General features: G+C 42.3%; 1 protein-coding gene across 2 annotated transcripts in view; it reads left to right on the top strand.

The window, feature by feature from the left end:
• Positions 1–211: 211 nt before the first annotated feature.
• The window catches only part of PAFAH1B1 (platelet activating factor acetylhydrolase 1b regulatory subunit 1), a 69962-nt gene continuing 48313 nt past the window's right edge, over positions 212–21860 (top strand). Inside the window, exons 1-2 of one of the 2 annotated variants that reach the window (XM_084822543.1) lie at positions 317–604; positions 5234–5290. The gene's annotated coding sequence lies outside the window, so the exon portion shown is untranslated. Of the gene's footprint in view, positions 605–5233; positions 5291–21860 lie in introns of both variants that reach the window. The other variant, XM_084822542.1, reaches the window with a different exon arrangement.

Below are 21860 nucleotides of genomic sequence, written 5' to 3' on the forward strand. Positions count from 1 at the left end.
TTTAGCGGCACGACCGCGGCAGGCCGACGCTCCTCGCGAACGCAGAGCTGCCGAGGGGCGGAGGCGGCCTGAGGTAAATCGGCCGCGGTGCACGCCGGGAGTTGAGTCCGGGTTGCCGCCGCCGCAGTGCACGCCGGGAGGCGGCGAGCTTTAGCCTCCCCCAAGATGGTCTCCGGGCTCCTGCGCCCTCCCCTCCCCGCACATGCGCAGTGCTCGACGCGGGCCGAGCCTGCTCCCTCCCTCGCCTCGCTCGCCGCCGCCGCCGCCGCCGCTCCCCGCCTCCTCCTCCCTTCCTGGCGGCCGGGGCGCCGCTGACGAGACCGGGGCGGGCAAGGCGGCCGCGCCGCCCCCGCGCGGAGAAGGCAGAGGAGGAGGTCGGCCGGTCCGTCCGCGCCGCCGCCCTTGCCCCGCTCCGCCCCGCCGCCGCCCGGGGCTTCCACCATCTTCTTTCTCCACACGAGCCGGCAACGGGGAGGGGGCGACAGCCCTCCTCTGGCGTGGCCGAGCCGCCGCCGCCCGGCTGCGCCGCTTCCCCTCACGCGGGCGAAGCCGCCGCCGCCGCCGCCCTCGCGCCCGGTGGATGGGAGCGGCCTCGGAGGCTCGGGTAAGCCGGCGCGCCGCCCCGCGGGGAGGGTGCGGGGCGAGCGAGGGTGTGGGCGCCGCGTGGTCGGCGCCCCCTGTGCCGGGGGGGGGGAGGGGGAGGGGGAGGGGGGGAGGAGGTAGGCCTCCTCCGCCCCCTCCCTGCCTGCCCCTCCCTGCCTGCTGCTTTCCAGCTCGCTCTCAAAATGGCCGCCGCGCCCGTTGATGGAGAGAGAGGGAGGGGGGAAGGGGAGAGAGAGAGAGGGAGGGGGGGAAGGGGAGAGGGAGGGAGGGAGGGAGGGAGGGGGGGAAGGTGCCTCCCCCCCCGCAGCAGCATCATGGCTGGGGGGGGGGTCTGCCCCCATCGCACACGTCTCTCTCTCTCTCTCTCTCTCTCTCTCGTGCCTTCTCTTTCCCCATTCTTTTGCTCCTTCAGTCTTTCCCCCTCTTTTTTTATGGTCTTCTCTGCTGTTCCTTTTTCTCCTTCAGCCCCCCCCCCTTCCTGGCCTTCTCTGCTATTTTTCTCCACCCCCCCCCCTTCTGGCCTTCTCTGCTATCCCCCCCTCCCGCTTCTGGCCTTCTCTGCTATCTTTCTCCAATTCCCCCCCCCCCACCGCTTCTGGCCTTCTCTGCTATTTTTCTCCAATCCCCCCCCCCCCGCTTCTGGCCTTCTCTGCTATTCTTTTTTCTCCTTAACCCCCCCCTTCTAGCTTTCTCTGCTGTTTTTCTCCTTAAATCCCCCCCCCTTTTCTGGCGTTCTCTGCTATTTTTCTCCTTAACCCCCCCCCTTTTCTGGCGTTCTCTGCTATTTTTCTCCTTAAATCCCCCCCCTTTTCTTGAGTTCCCCGCTATTCTTTTTCTCCTTAAATCCCCCCCCCTTTTCTGGCTTTCTCTGCTATTTTTCTCCTTAACCCCCCCCTTTTCTGGCGTTCTCTGCTATTTTTCTCCTTAAACCCCCCCCTTTTCTTGAGTTCCCTGCTATTCTTTTTCTCCTTAACCCCCCCCCCCCTTTTCTGGCTTTCTCTGCTATTCTTTTTCTCCTTCAATCTCCCCTTCCCCTTTTCTGGCTTTCTCTGCTCTTTTTCTCCTTAACCCCCCCCCCCTTTTTCTGGACTTCTCTGTTATTCTTTTTCTTCTTCAGTCTCTTCCCCCACCCTTTTCTGTCCTTCTCTGCTGTTCCTTTTCTCCTTTAATCGCCCCCCCCCCTTTTATGGCCTTCCTTGCTTTAGCGTCTCTTTCTCCCCACCCTCCACATCTTGACTTGTCCTCTCTTTCCTTCTTCTCCTTGGGTGACTAGGCAGGAAAAGTGGTGCTGGGTGGTGTGGAAGACGGCTTGGGGACTTTAAGTGAGGGTAATGGATATGCTCTCCTTCTCCCCATCTTTCCTTCCTGCTTCAGTCTCTTCTCCCTCCTATTCAGTTACCATACACACAACTCGCCTTCTCTCCCATTCACCCACCCCGCACACAACTTGCCTTCTCTCCTGTCTCATTCAGGTCCTCCCCCCACATCTCTCCTCTCCCATTCACCCACCCTACACACATCTTGCCGTCTCCCATTCAGGCACCCCCCTGCCCATCTCACCTTCTCTCCCATTCAGGCACCCCCCTACACACATCTCTCCTTCTCTCCTTTCCCATTCACCCACCCCATGCACATCATTCCTTCCTCATCCAGCCTCTTCTCCCTTCATTTGCCCACCCCACACACAGACACTTGTATACATCTTCCCTCGCTCATTCCTCCCTGCTGTGCACACACGGTCATGCTTTCCCCAGCCTCTTCCTCCATTTATCCTCCACATTCTCTTCCCTCTTATTCTTCCACCCATCACACAGGAGCCTGTTTTCTCCCCACCTCCTTCCATAGCCCTTGCATGTCTTTTCTTCTCATTTACCCACCCTACACACAGGTGCCCCCACATATTTCACTGCCCTACAGCTCTTCTTTCCCCTCTTATCCACCCCAACAGCCTCGCATCCAAAACGGGTTATATCTACTTTTTATTTCCCCTTTAGGATGGGTATTTCCTCCCCCCTCTCAAAGATGACCCCTTTTCAGCCTCTAATGGGATAAAGATTATTTTCTCTCTTTCATCCTACCTCCCCATCCCTTTTAATGGGCGGTGGGGGCGGGAGGGGGTAAGTAACTCTAATGGGGGTAAAGCTGCCTCTTGCTTCTCACCTTCCACACCCCTCTGATAGGTGACACTTCCTCACCCTCTAATGGTATGTGAAAGGGTCTCTCTTTCTTCCTATCTCTCTTCCCTTTGCGTGTGTGTGTATGTACAAATTACCCATTCTAATGGAAGGCATAGCTGCCCCTTGTCTCTCAAGATTCCTTGCAGATCTAGGATGTAAATGGCTTCTCACCTGAGGTGAAATGCCCTTTTTCGCTACATCCTCTTCTACTGGTGAACATGATATACCCCCATTAAAGGCTATATGTGATTTTCCATTGGAGGGAGGGGAGATGTTCTTACACCTCTGTTTTAATGTTCCACCCATTCTCTGACTTCTTAGAACCCCCCCTCCTATCCTTCACTCCAGGCCAGATGGCTGTGATGCATTTACCCTGATTTTTGTCAGTCCCTGAACTATACTATAGCATCTCCACCTTATAACCCTGCCTCACTGCATTTCACCCATCTCCACCATACACGCCTCTTTATCTCCTTTCTCTTTCTAGTTTGCTAGACAAGTGAATGGTCCTCTTCCACCCTTCACTCTCTGTATTCCCCACCCTCATTCCATCTTTTTGAGCCTAATTTATTGGTTCCCCATTGCTTCCCCACCCCCACATCCTCTCTCTGCATCCTCTGCTCGGAGCTCCTTACATCTGCTTTGTCACTCTGAAACCTCATCATGCTGGCCTGCTTAAGGCACTTTGCTCTCCAGGCCAGCTCTTGCTCCCATCCTGTCAGAGCTCCTAGCATCTAGAATCTGGTTTTCTGCAGCAATACACAGCAAGAGCTCCTCTTGCTCTCCAACATATACCTCCATCATAGCTGAGAGTCCTCTTCCCAGCTTGCTCAAGCTAGTATATCTATATTCTTTCCTTACTAGCCCTTTATTCTTCAGCCTAGTCTCTCTGCCTGCTTGTGTTGCTCTAACTTTCTGTAAACCCCCACATAGCCAGACCCACACTTCCTTAAACTGTGTCCCTTGTCACACAATCTTATTTCCCTGCATCTTCCACTCCCAGTGCTCCAGCTCCATAGTTTGATAGCTGATAATCTGTTCTCGCCTTCCTACTTCCCACCTCCACATACCCTGTTAATTTTTCAGCCCAATGTGTCTGTAAGCTTTGTCTCCCAGCTTGGCTCCTTGTTTCTCAGCATCTCTGTTTTTATCACTGCCTCCCTTACTTGACCATCTGCATTCCCTGGTGTGGTTCTCTCCTGGTGACTTAGCAAGAAATGAGGGTGGAGGAAGTTGTAGTAATGGTGACCCTAATAAAGGCCTAGAAATAAAGATGGGGCGGTCAGATTGAGAGAGGGTGTAGTGTAGATCCTATTCCCCCCCTCCATGCTTCTCTTGTCTTTATTCTCGCTGTCCACAAAGGCAGGAGGGGAACAGATTGCCAAACAAACAATGTGGCCTACCAGTTTGGTTAAAACAAATGAATAAAAAAGCAGTGTTAGGGTGTTGGATCGCTAAAACAAGGGACCTGTAGACCTCAAAATAAAGAGATGTCTGGCAGCTCTAATCTGGTCTTCTGTTAAGAGGCCTTTTCCCACCCATATCCCTGCAGTGACTGAGTAAGAAAAATCCTTGATAGGAGGTGGCTCAGACCTTCAAAATGAGCTGCAGCAAAAATGGGAGGAGGAGGATGTGATGGAAAACGAAGGGTAGGGAGATCAGATTCCACGTGTGTGGTTGGGGTGTGTGTGTGTGTGTAGGTAGTACCTAGTAGCTGATAGCTTAGTGATGAAATTGCCTTTTAAAAAAAAGGGTGGATGGGAAGAAGGTGAGAAGGTAAAAATGCTGGTAAGGAACCCCTTCCTATTATCATGCTTGTTCAGAATGCAGCTTTTATTTTAACCGTTAAGTTTGTGGAATCTCTTTATGTTGTTGACCTCTGAAAAAGTTGGGGTGGCTCACTTTTATGTGGGTTTGTGGGAGTACTGGTGGGGGAAGATGCTGCACTCAGTCAGCATTTGTAATGTCACACTCCCTTTGCCTTAGTAGTATTGGTTAAAAAAATCCTGATAATGCTGCAGTAGGCTTGGTTGTTGCAGGTCAAATAATTTTGCAATGAATTTCCTAGCCAGTGAGTGTTTGATTAGTGAAAGCTGCTAACTTCAGCATTCTCACCCCCCCCCGAAAAAAGAAACCCCCTCCCCATATTTAGGGACATTAACCTGTTTGCATATTCATTTCCTACCCTGGAATTCTGTACTGTGCAAATGTCATTTATGGACTGCACTAGTGTGTGTGTGTGGGGGGGGTGGTGGTGGTGGTGGTGGAATAGTCTGTATTCTCAGATTTATAATTCATTAAATGATTGTGCACCATTGAACTATCGGTCAAGAGAGGGGGAGAGGCTTTTAAAATAAAAAAAATCCAGCTATATTGAATATGGTTCTAAATACCCCTGAAATAAACCGAGATCCTGAACAAAGAAAACAATTTAACAAAAGCTTTTTCCACAGATACCTAGTTCTGTCAGGGATGTTTTTGTGTGCTGTTGTGGATCGTGTTTATTGAGGGTGAGTACAGCCATTGAACAGAGGAGAAACTGGGTGGAGTAAGGCAGAAGCTGTGAAACAGCTAGATTACCCTTTTCATAGCACCCCCCCCCCCTTCTGCTTGTGTTTTTGCCAGGGTGGAGGGAATAGTAATTGCAGTAACAATGAAGTCTGTTCTGTAGGGAGAAGTCTAGTGATGCAGAAATCAAGCGAATGTAGTATTCCTGTATTTATTTATTTCCCCCTCCCTCCCTTGCAGGGTGGATCTTGATTTGTCTAGCAGTAAAGTGACCAGTCACTGTTGGAAAGCAAGGATTTTTGTCTGATTATTTCTCTCAAAGAATGACATAGATTTTCACTTGTTGACCTTATTTTGAGGAAATTAGTGTAAGTTAACGATCTTGATATGACTACGTGAGAGATTTATACAAATAGTACGTGTAAAATATCCATAGTATGGATTGCTGCCTTCATTTGTTCATTCAGCTTGTAGGCAGGAGAGCTGCAGAGTTACCCATCAAATTCAGCATGGTTATTCAGTTGCGATGATACATTTTAAGTGGTTTGGTAATTGTTCTCTTTCACTTGTTTTAAAAGAGCACAGTAAAAATGCAGGACAAAGGATATAGAAAATACTTTGATGAAATGGTAAACACGATGTTTCCTCCTTCCTTACAGTTATCTAATGAAGGATGGCAGTGTTCTCATTGAAATTCAATCTTTGTCATGGCAAATCCAATTCTTAACAAGGGTGAAAATACATAGATTGTATCAGACAAAGCACAATAATTTGATTCTTATCAATGTAGGGTGTGGATTAAACTGCTCAGTATGTAATTTGTAGAATTTCTGTTGCAGAATGCCTACTGATCGATGTCTTTTGCATTTCTTCAGACCAGGGAGTCCTTAGTTTGCTAGGTTGCCCATCATACAACAGCTCTCCAGAGTGCTAAATTAGCCAAACACATTGACCTTGAGATTTGGGTTGACCCTGAATGCTCTTGCTTAACAGAGCAACACAATGTATACATGAAAGAAAGAAATAGGAGTTAATATGATCATGGATCCACTCAGAAAAGTCTTCCATCTCCATTTTTGGTATCAGTTACTTACACATTGTTCCTCTGCTCCACCTGGCTTTCTTTAGATGATACTCTATCATGTGTTCTCTGTCTTTCATATACACCAGCACATGCCTTTAACTGTTAAATCTACCTTCTCCTCCCATCTCCAAGGCTTATTGGCAATTTATTTTGTTTTTAGTTTACTGGCATTCTTCTATGGTTTTTATTTATTTATTTTTATTTATTTCATTTCTATACCGCCCAATAGCCGAAGCTCTCTGGGCGGTTCACAAAAACTAAAAATGGTTTCACTGTTGATTGTACTGACTTACCTCTGGCCTTATTGGTACATATTTAATATGTTGTGAAGCCCATAGCTGGGTTTTTAATATACTCACTCTTGGGTTAGAATGTCATACATTTTCTCTTTACGATAACCCAGGAATCAGAAGGGTTTAGGACTCAATGTAGAGGTGCTTTATTTTGTGAGTAGGTTAAAGTTGCACCCGATTTCCCTTAGGAAGTGCTGTTCCATGTCTGATGTCCTCCTGCTCTTTCTGTAAGATTTCATATGGATGCCACGTAATGCAGATAGAAGTAAGTCTCACTGTATTCCAGGTAGTAAGCTCCACTGAACATAGTGAGACTTACTAAGATTGTAAGAACTCTTAAGTGTTGATAGAGCGAGTTATGGTTTATTAGAGAATAGGAATCGGGCTCAAGTTGAATATGACTTTCTTCCCTTTGCACCATTTTCTTAAGTTTACATTCTTGATCCCTGTTCATTTCACTCTCCTTTTGGGATAGTTACTGGCTTCCCTACCTCCTTAATTTCTGTGCCATGTATTTGGCATATGACAAAGGTGCCATTCAGTATGGATACCAGTAGTCATTTATTACTAGCATTTATAAGTATGTACTGCAGGTTGGGATTTTGGCATAACTTGTATATGTACGAGAAATATTCTCTTAAATATTGGCTTTAAACTGCCCTTTTCCTCTGTGGTTAACTTGTAATGATTTTTATGTATAGCTTTGGTGCTCGATTGTACTTCCAGTTTCTTCACGATGGACAACTCCAAACATAGTTGTCAGTTATGAATCTTCTACTTGTCTTAGCTCTAAAAGAGGTTAGCATCTCCATGGTTTCTAGAATAGTAGGGTTGGAAGGGGCCTATAAGGCCATCGAGTCCAACCCCCAAGTTCTGCTGTAAGAGGCTTTGCTTTTGTCTTCCAGAGAAATTTTGCAACTTGGGTTTAGATTGCAAGTATCATTCTTTTAAAAGATAATTGTTCCTTTGGATAATCTGTTGGCTCAATTAAAGTGTTGGACTTTGAATGGGAAGTCCCAGGTTCAGATCCTTGCTCAGCCATGAAGTTTTACCAGAGTGATCTTAGGCTAAAGAAAATGATTGGTCTAATGTACTGCACAGGGTGGTTGTGAGGGTAGAATGGGGGAGGAAACATCATCTATGTCTTCCTTAACTCCTTGGAGGTGGGTGGGATAATTTTTAAAAATATAACTTAAAAAAACGCTGAAATGCAGGTATGTTGACAATGTCAAGGCTAAACTCATGGGTAGGAGTAAAATATATTATGAGCCAAGTGGGCCCTAATGAGAAGGAGAAGATGGTAGTAATAAGGCAGAATAAAATACACGGCCTATCCTGTTACCTTGTGGGCTGCTAGTAGTTGGAATCCTACTATGTCAACTGTAAAACAAGCCAGAGGATGTTTACTCTAAAGCACTCCATTTGAAGACTAATAGGCCCTTCAGTAAATTGGCATAGAACAGTGTGTCTTAAATGGTCTAAGACTGGATGAGTTAGTCTATTTACGTTCTAGGTTTGGAAGTAAATAAGTTGTGAGTTGCAATAATCCAGGCTGGGCAAGCATTAGTGGCTAATATATAGCATTTTATAATTAAGGTGGGGTTTCAGATGAGACATTGTTTGGCTCATGTTGCACCTAACCTAGTCAACTGTCTACTTCATGTAAGAGGAAAATTAAAGGCTTGCTGGAAGTTTAATAGCTGTTACTGTTAAGGTTGCTCACTGACAATATACTGTCTTTCAAAACAAATGTACAACTAAGAATCTAATGTTAGTCCATTTACATGGTAAATTCTGTATTGCCAGAATAGTAATTTTATATTGCATTTACCTATTAAAAAGGTAGGGTAGACTAACTTGCATCAAAGCAATCAAATCACTGATTTTAAATCACGTTTCCCATTTGAAATTAAAGTTTGAAATTAATGTGTCTTGAACAGGCATGCCTATAAACTACCTGCTCTAACAATTGAAACATATTGGTTGGTACTAAATTAATTTTTATAGGTTTGCAATCAAAAACCTTTGGTCATGTTGCTCATGTATCTTTTGCAGTCCGATGGGATATAGGATCTGCCTTCCTAGAGAGGAAGGCCTCTGCTCATGGAAGGTCCCTCGGCCTTGGGGATCTCCCCTCCACAGCTCACCCCATTCAGCAGGGTCTCCTGTTTCTGTGTAGCATTTTTAGGGACAGAGGGGCAGGTAAATCTACTTTCGCCAGTGCCATGGTTCCAGCTTAAATCTGGATCCAATCCCAGGATTATATTTGTTTAGACAAGATAGATTTTTGTCTCGCTGTACACACATTCAAGCACATTAAGCAAGATCACATACTTGAAGGTGAAGTGCACAGTCATATGCACACTTTTGAAAGCAAATCCCATTGAACAAAGTATGTTCAATCCAGTCTTAGGCATCACAGAAATAAGTGTTCAGAACTCTTCCAGAAGAAGAGCTGGTAGTTAATGGGCGAAAGAATTTCTCTGTGAGATGAAGTATCCATGCTATTTGGTAGTCATAAACAGGGTGGATAAATATCAGTGTTTTTAAGATAGTTTTTTAAAAAATTAAAACACTTAAAAAGTTTTTTAAGAACGCCATAAATACTAAATTTCTCTCCAACTTAAAAAATAGCATAGTTACAATTAAATCTCCTCATAAACATGCTAAACCTACACTCAGTCTCATAAAATGAAGTTATCTCCCAATCAAACATGGGCATTCATTTCAGTTTTTTATATCATGAAAATAGCTCTGTTCAGCTTAACTACGAGCTCATGTTTCTTGAAAGTTCTGGGATTTCAGTTTTCCTGACTAAGGTTACACGTAAAAAGAACAGGCTTGTTGTTCTGTGCTTACATGGTGGTAGAGTTGGTCCAAGCAAGGTAGAGGAGTTAGCTAAGACCAAAGGAAAACAAAAGATATAAAAATGGATACTTAAATACAAAACAGATATTTACAAAATTAAATTAGATTTTTTTTCCTGCTCAGTAATTATCAAATCTTGCTTTGAACTATCAGTCATGGGCTTTTCATTTTGTTTACTACTTCGTTTTTGTGCGAGCAAGGGTGGGCCAAGACGGAGTGAAGTAGAAAGGAGCAACACCGGAAAAAGCAAGAGAAGACAAAATTGTCCAGTGTGCGTCGTCCTGTATTCCCATATTCAGACTGCAGTCCTGTACACACTGATCTGGGAGCAAGCCCCATTGAACTCAATGGAACGTATTTCTAAGGAGACATATATAGGATGTGCTTTTAACCTCAAACTATCATAGGTACTGGTCATAAGAAAGACCCTATACAGGCGTATTTTAACTGCTACAGGTTAAATAGGAAAGCATGCAAAATATATACAGTAAGACAGTGAAATGCAGAACCTGCTTTAAAGAATGAAAGTGCAAATAATACTGTGTTCAGTTGTAAATTAACATGGCTGAGTGGTCAGATCTGCACCATTGTTCAGGAAATACATGAACAAGTTTAAATGGGAAACTTGATTTAAATCAATGATTTAAACTCAGCTTTTCCGCTTGCTGATTTAAATCAGTCGGTAGGGAGGGCCATATGTCAGTGTGACAGAGCACTTGCTTTGCATGCAGAAGGTCCCAGGTTCAATTCCCAGCGTCTCCAGGTAGGACAAGGAAAGAAACCTGCCTGAAACCCTGGAGAGCTGCTGCCAGTCAGTGTTGACAGTACTAGGTTAGATGGACCAATGGTTTGACTTGGTATACAGCAGCTTCCTGTGTTCCATCCCAGTCATAAATATTCATAATTCGAGAAGTAGACACACTGCATAACTGAAATAGTCAGAGAGCATAAAATAGGCATACAGGAATCATTCATATGGGTTCCATGGGTAATTCTGATAAGAACGTAAGAACAGTCCTGCTGGATCAGACCAAAGTTCCATCTAGTCCAGCATTCCGTTCACAGTGGCCAAGCAGCTGTCGACCAGGAACCCACAAGCAGGACACGGGTGCAACAGCACCCTCCCACCCATGTTCCCCGGCAGTGAGATACTTGATGACATCTCTTGGAATGTAGTATCTGTGATGATTTGGTAGTCACCAAGTCCAGTAGAAAGCCCAAAGTAATTACACAAATTATGTTTATACAAAAGTAAGCCTCAACGCTCTGGCCATGACTCGGTTTTAAGAGTCTACAGTCATAGCATCTTAGCATGTTTCTATTAAATTCATACTTCCTTTTGAACAAGATTATTTTTAGTATAACTGAAATCAAAAATAAAAAACAATTTAAATTAGATTTTAGCTGATTTTTATCCTCCCCATTAAGAACATTTTGTCCAGTTATCCTACAGACCATTTAATCACTCCTTCAGCGGAGTAATGTCCCCAATAAATCGATTTGTCACCTTACCATATACACAGTGTATTTTCAGCGGCAATATATTTTCAGCCATTACATTCTACGTTGATTTCAGTCAACATTAGCAGTTCATACGATGTCTGTCAGTGTAAGTACTGCAGACTCTATTCCAAACAAACGCTATTTAACAATTATATCCATTCTATAAAAAAAAAATCTTGCAGTGCTTTTGGGGTAATTATACCACAATTAAGATTATGGTATTAAGCATGTCGCCATATTCGATAAGCAAAAGGTTTACAATCTCAGAAGTTGGATACTCTCAATGGTGTGTTTTTCTTTTAAATGGTGCCATGCAATTAATGGACTAGCTGTTTTAACAATCCTAAAACTTGGTGCATTCTCAGTTTAACTAACCAAGACTTATTTAATCTTATTATGCCTGATAACAAAAAACAAATACTTTCTGAGGGCACCACTTACTGGTGCTCCAGGCTTCTTTGAAACCATTGTTTCTGGGACGCCAAATTTCTATTCTGTTCTGTTTTGTCACTTTATAGAAATGTTGACCCTACTATCTTAAATAATGCTGAATTTCTGTTCAGCTGAATCAACCATTCTCTGCTTTCCATAATTCTCACTTCCAAAGTGTTTGTTGGTGGAGACTGGAAACAGCACTCAACTCTTAGCAAGTGCTGAGAAGGTGCTTGAAGGTGTGTCTGTATTGTGGACTTAAAACAGATTCTCTCTCAGAGCTGTTTAAGAGTTACTGTGGTGCAATTAATGATGTGGGGCAGAATTTTTTTCCAGTAGTTTATTTTTCTGCGGAAAATTTTTCCTTTTCATAAGTTCGTCAGTAAAAATGAATGTATGCCAATTGCAAAAACAATAGACGGGAAGCTTGGCAGTTTCAAAGTTGTAATTACTGTTTTTCAGATGATTATCCCTAGCAAGTATGTGACAGAATACATATATGTCATTGAAGTACATATGAAATAGAGCTAATAAATAGTGACAGTGAAACTGAAGGTGCCCAACAACCTTAGTGGAAGAGAGTTGAACTCTAGTGAAATAGATGAGTGGTACAGTTCTTTGGGTTGCTAAAATTAGTGTGTCAACAGTTTTCAGTATCTTTTTTTCTTAAATGTAAACTATGTAAGGAAAGTACAAGCTGTTGTAAAAATTTAAAGACATATATTCCAATAAAAATTCTACAAAATATATTTAAATCACATTAAGTTCTTTTAATTTCCCCCTTCAAATATTTCAGGTCAAATACTTGTGCTCTATTGGGACAAAAATTAATATGGGGTGCTATTTCAAAGTTTTGTTTACTAAATACAAGTAAAATAAACATCGTAAGTTAGATCTTTCTAGGGCAAGAGTGGGCAACTTGTGCCCCCCCCATGTTTTGGCCTATGGCTCCCATAGCCATCATAGCCAATGGTGAGGGATGATTTGAGTTGTGGGCCAGAATATGTGCTCTAGGGTAACAGAACATTTTCCGATGCAAACTGAAAATTTTCCTATGCATTTTCCGGAAAATCTTGTAATTCAAAACCCGCATCACTGGGTGCAATGGCTATAGTGTTGGGCTTGGATGTGAGAAATGTGGGTTCAACTCCTCGATCTGCTTGGAGCTCACTGGTAGCCTTGGGCAAGTAAATCAACATTGGTTGAAGCTTAACCATTTTTCAGTGAGATGCCTGAATTGACAAAGCATAGTCTGTGATCAGCTGGGAAACCCGAGTGAAAAACTACATGTGATTTGAAGTGGGTTTGCAAACTGATTTGGTCTGATGTCTGAATTGACAGACCATACATAGCTAAAACTGCTCTGTCTCCAGAAGCTGCTTCACTATAGAGATGAGTGAACTTGCATAGTTGAGATGAGAAACAAAAGTTGACAAGAGCAATAAAACAGGGTTGCCTGTCTGTATATCTGGTTAGCATAAATCATTATTTAATGTAGAGATGTGAAAAGGAGGGTGGGGTGGGGAGAATAAGGAAAAGAACCCAGGCTCTTTTCTCTCCCCCCCCCCCCCCCAGGCCTTTTTTGGGAAATGTTGAAACATTTTGAATTATGAATATTTTCTTTTAGAATGATGAATAAATGCTTTCAAAAGGTGCTCATATATTGCTACCCAGCCCTTACTGGTCTAAAATGATATCTAAAAACTGTGTAATAGGAAGAAGACTTGTATGTTATCGGATTAGTACGATTCCTGTACACTGAGAACGAGCAGTACAGTACAACTTGCAAATGCTAGAGGTGCTAGATTTCTTAAAGTTGGATTTGAAGCAATAATTAAAAACATTTAAAAGTAAATTCAGTTAGTAAGCTTGTAATTATTGTCTGGAGAAACTATACTTTTAAATGTAATATACCAAACATAATAATATTAGAAACAAAGTTATACATACTTCAGGAATGTAAAATGTATTAACAAAATGACATTGGATCTGTAAAGAATGCATTAAAAAAAAGTATAGCTTTCTAATCTCAACCCCCCCCCCCCCAATTTCTGTTTTTTCCAGAAAAAGAACAGAAATTTTACACTTCTATTTGGGTGTGATGTTTGAATTCAGCCATAATCTGTTGGCTTTACCAGCCTCACCAAGTGGCTAAAACACCTCTTTGAACTCCTTGGATTGGAGAAAGGGCAGTATGTATATGTAACCAGTACATCTTTAATGAAGAGAAGGTCTTGATTAATGTGAACATGCACATTTTCTTCTATAGAATATCGCAATGCCTGAATTAAGAGGTGTTTGTCTTAGACGTGCACCATCTCAGGGGACAGTTCTGATTAAAATACCCCATTTTTAATCAGTGATTAATGCAATCAAAGTTTATTTCCTGATTTTATTTACAGTTGACTACGGTGCCTGTCTTTTCTCTTTATTGCATGCAAGTGACCTCCTGGAAACAGTTTCATAGTCATCACCTGATAATAAAAAATATTGATTGGTTGCAGCTAGAACGTAAATCTTTTTGCTCCAGCTCTTCTTCCAGCTTTGGACACAAAGTAGTTGAATTGCAACTGGTGACAGAGTCGTGTTTGTACACTCAGTATCAGGCTTTGTGGAATCTTCCTTTGAAGACACCAAAAGGCTATCTAGTGCAACTAGCCCAAAGGCTTATATTCTCCAGAGAAGGACATTCCATCAACCACTGGCCTTCTCTCATCTCACCCAATCAGCTCATGTAGTCATGTACCATGGAGAGCTGATATAGTACAGACATTGCTAGTGGATTTAAAATTGGGAGTTATCTTCCCTCTGAAATGAGAGAAAGCTGTAACATGGTGAACCTTAGTGGCATGCAGGAGGAGTGCATGCTGCACTTCGTAATATGGATGAGGTGGGCTAATCATATAGGAGTGCATGTCCTGTGGGTTTTGCCTCAGTGTAGGCTCCATCCATCAATCCAGTTCTGAAAATGCACTGTTTATTTCATTGGATTTTGTAATTCATTCTTTGTTGCTGTAACCAAGGAAAATCAAAGGGATGACCGCTGAATTCCGTGCCAGATGCTTGGTTGGTCGTTGGAGGCACAAGGGAAACCTTTCCATATACATAGGCAGCATAGGGAGGGCTGGGGAGCTATTTCTTGTTGATGTTGAAAACAAATCAGATCTAAATCTGTTCCATTTACTGAAAAGTACATCCTAAATTAGGTGTATGTCTTACTCATCAATTAAAACATTGGTCTCAAGCATACCTTTTCTGGAGTTCCTTGCCAGAGAAGAGGGACAGTACCTCATCTTTCCACTGCTATTGTCGATCTTTCAAATAAAGCTTGACACAAGCATGAGCATTTTTTAACTGGTAATGAATAAAGAGGGCTATCTTTTTTTTAAAGCAGATGCTTGATGCTTTGGGGCACAGATTGAATTAGTTCTCTTCCCAAATGGCTGCCTTGCTGCAACATCAGATTCACTTGCTTCGCATGCTGCTTTAATCCCATTCACCTCTCTTGAAGGCTGTATGCTGTCCATCCCTGGTCTCCTCCTCAGCTGGGGACTTGCTCATTGTCAACCGTAATGCTATTACTGCCATTGGCACAGAAGACCAACTTGACAGCTTCTGCTTGTGTTGTCTATCTAGCTACCCTGAATCCTGGCAAGGTTTTGACCCAGCTCATTATACTGACAGTTGGCCCATGCCATCACTTCTGAACTATTGCAGCTACTGTAGTGCTAGAATTGCATGATAGAATTAAAAACAAAACCTTTGGATAGATAGGGTCAGGCAAAGCATTATTTCATTACTAGTGCAGTTTATTCAGTGACAGTGCTACCTTGCATTGCGTTTAGTTAACAACTCAAGGACTCTTTAATACCATTTACTGCTAGTATCACCTTGAAATGGACCTGGAAGAAGTCTCTGCCTTAGTTTCTCAGGCAGACGGCATCCTTTTTAGCTTCTGTTATTGGAGGTGGTTGGACACTTTTGAGTGGCTTTGCCTCGGTTGATAGGCATTTCCCATTGGCCACTGATGCTTTTGGTTAGCTGGGAGGGAAACAGAATTGAACTGGAAGGAGCACTACTGTTTGCTCATGTTCAAGTAAGAGATGTGGGGGAGAGAACAATATCTTCTTAGGGAAAGGATAGACAGCCTCGTCAAATCTGTTTTGTTTCTTCAGTGACTTTAAACTAGACACCAACTTTTAGCATCTGGCTCCCAAGACTTGTTATCCACAAACAGACCTTTTTCCTCCCTAGTCGTACCTTGGTGGCCATTGATAAGGCCGAAGCTTTTTCCTACTGTTTCACTTGAAAGAATTGTACACACTATGATTTATCACTTCTTAAAACCTAAAAAAAAGTCAGCCAGCAAGACATCCAACTAGTGATTGAAGTGGTTGTTCTACTTACACTGGTGTTTTACTGCTAGAGGTGACACCACAAGTGTTTCTCCTGCTTTTAGGATTTATACTCCTTTGGTATTAAATCAGCTTTAGTGACTGCAGTAAGATTCAGGATTGATTCCAAGCATCCTAGGGGAACCCGTGGTAAAGGAACTATGTGGGATCTAACTACCTGGTGTTCTGAAGAGGGGAAAGGTGAATAAAATCCTCTTCAAATTGGCATTCTCTGTTACTCCTTACAAAGTTATATGGGATAACTGCGATATTTAGTACTAGTGCAGTGATCTAATTGAGGGGAAGATGGGACTAGTAAAATGACTAGAGCCAGTGTGGTGTAGTGGCAAGAGTGTTGGACTAGGAGCTGGGAGATCCAGGTTCTAGCTCCACTCGGCCATGGAAGCTCACTGGGTGACTTTGGGCCAGTCGCAGACTCTCAGCCCAACCCACCTCACAGGGTTGTTGTTGTGAGGATAAAATGGAGAGGAGGAGGAGAATGTAAGCCGCCTTGGGTTCCTTGCAAGAGGAAAAAAGGCGGGGTATAAATGCAATAAATAACTAAATAGCAGAAATGTGTGAATTGTCCAGAATTTAAGTAATGTGAATTTCTCCTAATTATAGGAAATGAAATACTGCAAAATCAGTTGTCTTAAATGAACTTAAGATTTCTAATCTTAAATCTTGGAAATTGTATTACCATCTTCTAGTGACTTTTAGTTTTTCTTCTCGTTACCTGCATGGTGCTCATGCAGATTACAGTGCGGATTTTTAAATGGCTTCCTTTTAATCTAATGGGCATCAAACCTGCCTTGGTAATAGCTGGTCCTGAAATTCTTAAAACATGTGTTAAACTCTCAAGTGCTTATTACTCTAGAAATTGTGCTCATTCAATCCTTCCTAATACACACAAGTTCATAGAAGGGGGGGGTGCGTGGGGGGGAGGGGCTGGGACCTTCTGCTGCTGCTGCTTCTTCTCTTGGTCATGCAAATAAACACAGCTGGCTTTTTTCTCAAAATACTCAGGATCAGGAGATCAGAATGTGATCTGCATTATAGATTAACCAATCAACACCCTAGAATAGGTTTACAATATACCCTACTGCATTTTAAATGATACGGCCCATATCATTATATTTAAAAACTGCAAATGTAACCTCAGGAGCTGTTAACTGCCTTACAGTGCAGTCCTGAGCGTGTTCACACAGAAGTAACCTCACTCTGTCCATTGTCCAGGTAACTGTGTTTTGGGATTGCAGCCTTAAAATGGAAGTCATCGATCATGACCTCGCTGGGACACATGCAAATAGGGGTAGAGAACTGTCTTGTATTTCTGACTTGTGGAGATGGAGTATCCCCATATAGCCATGATTGCCAAGGGGAAAGTGGCCCTTAATTTTTGGTTGTTCCTCTCTGTACTCATTCAGTTTAGGAAAGCTGATTGTGTGACTTGGCTAAATGCATATTCCTTAAGAACATAACAAGAGCCCAGCTGGGTCAGACCAGAGGTCCATCTAGTCCATCATCTTGTTTCCCACAGCAGCCAACTAAATGCCTCTGGGAAGCCTGCAAGCAGGACATGAGGGCAATAGCCTCCCATCTTTGTTTCCCAGCAACTGGTACTCAGAATAATATTGCCACTGATAAAAAGCAGCTCTTTAATATCTATTTTTAATCATCCAAGGGTTTTGCCTATTGTCTTAACCTTTCATATTAACTACTTCATGGTTTGGGGTCAATATTTCAAGGACATGTGAAATACAGCCTGTGAGCATGACCTTTAACTCGTGTGGCATGAATACTAATAAGGGGGAAAGTAAGTACCTGTTGTTTTTTTTTTTAATCCAGATAAATAGTATTTTGCAAGATATTAAGACTTAGGTGCCTAGTAGAATTGGGATCTAAAGCAGCACTTGCAGTCATGTATGTGGAATTATATCCTATTGTCATTTTGAACATTGAAGCCTTAATGGGGATCATAATGAAAAGCAAAGAGGAAGGAGTACATGCAAGGGCTTCAAAGTAAACTTCCATGAATGCTTGTAGAGTGAATTCTTGTCTTGAGGAGTGAGATCCCCACAATTCTTTAGTGATTACTTATAGATGCCATCTATACATAGTGAAATTGACGTGCTAATTTCAAATGTATTTTCCATGGCTGTGTTTCTGTTATGTGCATTCATCAAAAAGAGGTCCAGTTCACACTGAATGACAACCTGGGGACTTTTTCAACCTGCGTTGTTGGGAACAAGCAAGCATGCTCTTGTATGCATGTAAGCATGCTCTTGCATAATACGTAAACTACTCTGAATGTGTACACCAGCAATTGCTCCGACTGCAGATAGGAACAGCTAAACAACCCGGCGATGCTCCATCCCTGAGTTGTTTAGTGTGACATGGTTTAACCCTCGGTTCCAACTCTGGTTTGTCTCTTCCCCAGCAAGCCAGAATTCATGGTTTGCCTGGGTTGTTTAGCCATTCCTGTTTGCAGCAGAAGTGATCGGGCAGCATGCATGGCAACCTAGGGTTTAAAGAAACCCTGGGTGTTTGTTCCATGCAACCTGGACCTGAGTGCATTTATTCAAAAAGAAGAGAGGAAGAATGAGTTCTGCTTGACGTTGAGAAACTTTTAAATAGGAATTATTCTGTAAGCCAGCCTTTCTTAACTTGGTGCCCTCCTGATGTGTTGGAGTACAACTTCCATTATCCTGAGTTAGCATGACCATGCTGGAGATTATGGGAGTATCCAACATATCTGGAGGGTACAAGGTTGGGGAAGACTGCAGCGTTTCCAGAGTAATTCACTTCTTGGATATTAGTTCCCAGTTTTGAAGAGAAACAGAGATAGAATAAATTATGTGGTACCACTTTGCATAGTCAAGTGGCAGCATGGCTTTTTTATTGGAGTGAAGATTAAAACTAAACAGATTAAAGTGAAGATAACAGGCAGTCTGATCCTGTGTATATTTACTTCCAGTAGGTCTTCTTGTTATTCCTCAGAAGTGTGGATAGCATTGCACACCTAGGATTGGACTGCAGACATTGCTTCTTTTTACATCTGCCGCCCTCTGAGATGCCATGAGGGGAGAAAAGTAGTTTTATTTAACACATATATTGTTTTGGATATTTGTTAAAAATGTAATTTTTATTTATATTGCCTTTGAATACTACCTATCTTTCATGGAAATCAAGGTGGCATACAATAGGGTTCATAGACGATTTCCCATTTCATTACTGATTAGGCTTGAGACTTTGACTTTAGCAAGATTGTTGCATTGTGGGCTTTCAGACTACGCTTAATTTTTAAACAAAACAATTACAAATATACTGAGTGTTAATACTGCTCCTGCAAGATGCTGCACCCAAAGCAACCTCAGGATATATACCTCTTTGGAACTAGCAAATAATACAAAAAATACTCTTAATATACACACCAGCAACAGTATGGTAAACGCAGGCTGTATTTGGGCATTCAGTTGTTACATATACCCCATATTACCTTGTAGAAATGGAAGAGATTTGTTTTTTAAAAAGTGATCAGAAAATGAACATCCCTCTTAATAGTGTACAGTAAGGAGGATCAATAACAAATCTAAGTATTGAGCCAATTTTACAATATTAGAATCTCTAATAATGTGCCATCACTATATATAATACACTTTGCAGGAACTGTAGAGCCAGTGTGGTGTAGTGGCAAGAGTGTTGGACTAGGAGGTGGGAGATCTAGGTTCTAGTCCCCACTCGGCCACGGAAGCTCACTGGGTGACTTTGGGCCAGTCACAGACTCTCAGCCCAACCCACCTCACAGGGTTGTTGTTGTGAGGATAAAATGGAGAGGAGGAGGAGAATGTAAGCCGCCTTGGGTTCCTTGCAAGAGGAAAAAAGGCGGGGTATAAATGCAATAAATGAATGAATGAATGAATGAACGAACCATCTTGAACTACTTTAATCTTGAGAATTAAAGATTACTAAAAAATTCTTGCTACCAGGTCCAAAAGATCCACAGCTTCTGAATATAAAGATGATGGCCTTTCAGAAAGCTGAAAATTTGAACAAACTGAAACAAGCTTTTCAACTTTTCCCCAGGCAGTTTCTTTATTATGATGTAGGAATATGAAGGAGGTAGGAAGCGAGAGCTGAAAGGGCTCCCAAATTGCACTCCTGAACTTAAATACCTGGTGCCGGTCTATAGTCTGAAAGTTCTTTCTCAGTACAAAGTTAAATTTCTTCCTCAAACTTACAGTTTACTTATATTGGGTCTCAATAGGGAAACTATTACTTCCCCCCGCAATCTTCAGTTTTTTATCCAGTCTTTTCATCTGTACAGAGAGATCTGAATCTTTAAATTGACAAGCAGTAAAACTAACTTCTGTGAATTTGATCCCATTATATTGACTGAGCTGGTTATATATTGTTACCATGTTTTTAAAAATACTTGTATAAACTTGGTATACCTTAACCTAAAGAAGGTTTTCATATGAATGTTGAGTTAGTTTTCTTCCTGTATGGTCACAAGTGAAGATGGGTGCCATGTCTGTTTTTAGTAATGCACTTCTGCATATCACGCTAGTGAAAAATGGCCCCCCGGTTGCTTTTTGCTGGCATTACTGAAAATAGATACAGTATTTTGCCTCTTGCACTCTTTGCATGCCACAAACAGAGAAAGTAAGATAAATATGTACATGTGAAGTTGCCTTTTCATTTTGATGGAAGAACCAGGCCTACTATGGAACTTTAGAGTTTGAGAAGGAAGCACAGAGAGGAAGGAGAGAAAGGCAAGCCTGGTCAAAAGCATGTTGTTGTCTTGACATGTTTGTATGCAGTCAGTTTTCATTTACAGCCGACTGAGTGGTATGGATGTAATGTCCTGGTTTGCATGTCACAATTCCTGGATTGTTTAACCCAGGAATTGTCAGGTTCAAGCAGCAGTGAGTCTGCTTGCTACCTCCTGTGCTTCCACTTTTAATCAAGAACCCAGGAACACCCCCTGGGTTACCGTTGTTACCGTGATGTCCAAACTTGGAACTCCAGGGTGTTTAGGGTTTAAACCTAAAGTTAACCCAACCATTACCCATGGTTTTGTTGCTAAGTGAATTCTGGGTTGTTTCATGTGACGATCGTTTTCTTGCTGTTGCTCGGCCTTGACTGTTGCTGAGTTAAACAACCTAGGAATTGTGATATGTGAACCGTGTCAGTGACAAAATGTTCCCTTTGAGCAAAAACCCCAACCAGGTGCTGTATTATTACTTGATGCTGTCAGTTTCCATTTTGTGCTTGAAACGTTTAAATTTGCTTAGAAAGCTGTAGAGGATTGCTAATGCCATGGGTATAATACAGTTTTTGTATATTTTCACCTAGGTGATTGTGTATTGGGCAATCTACTTGTAAAAATGCCTTTGTTTCCTTTGGGCCTGGCTCCAGTGAGACTGCAAGTTTATCTCCATAGTTTTCCCAATACTACATTATCTGTGCATTCTGGGACAACTTGAGTGACTCGATCTTAAATCCTAGGTATGCAGATTATAGCTTTAATATTTGAAATCATATTTCAGAGTTTGTAGTCAAGATAGGGGTGTGTGTGTGTGTGTGTGTGTGTGTGTGTATATATATATATATATATATATATATTATCTGTACATCAAAGCATGACCCTCAAACCATATATTGCAGACGAGGTTTCAGAGAGTAAATGAAATGAGATTCTGCTACTTAAGCAGAGTTGTGCTTAGCCACGTGATCAGCAGTTGCAACTAGATGACCGACACTCCTTGCAAGTTAATTTTTTTTTAAACACTACAATATGACAAAGGGATTAGAAAGATTTTATCTTGTTCAGGTCTAGATGCTGCAGGAACGTTGATTGGTTCCAGTCCCCTCCAAACTTAATTGCAACCTTATTTAAGTGCTGTTGGATTGTTGCTTACTATGAATAGTGTTATTGTCAATGGCCTATACTTGCAGTTAACTGAGAACATTGTCATTTATTGCCTGAGTTTAG

This window comes from Heloderma suspectum, chromosome 16 (assembly GCF_057233095.1).
Source record: "Heloderma suspectum isolate Gila_16-S chromosome 16, 16-S_ref, whole genome shotgun sequence".
NCBI classification, from domain to species: domain Eukaryota; kingdom Metazoa; phylum Chordata; class Lepidosauria; order Squamata; family Helodermatidae; genus Heloderma; species Heloderma suspectum.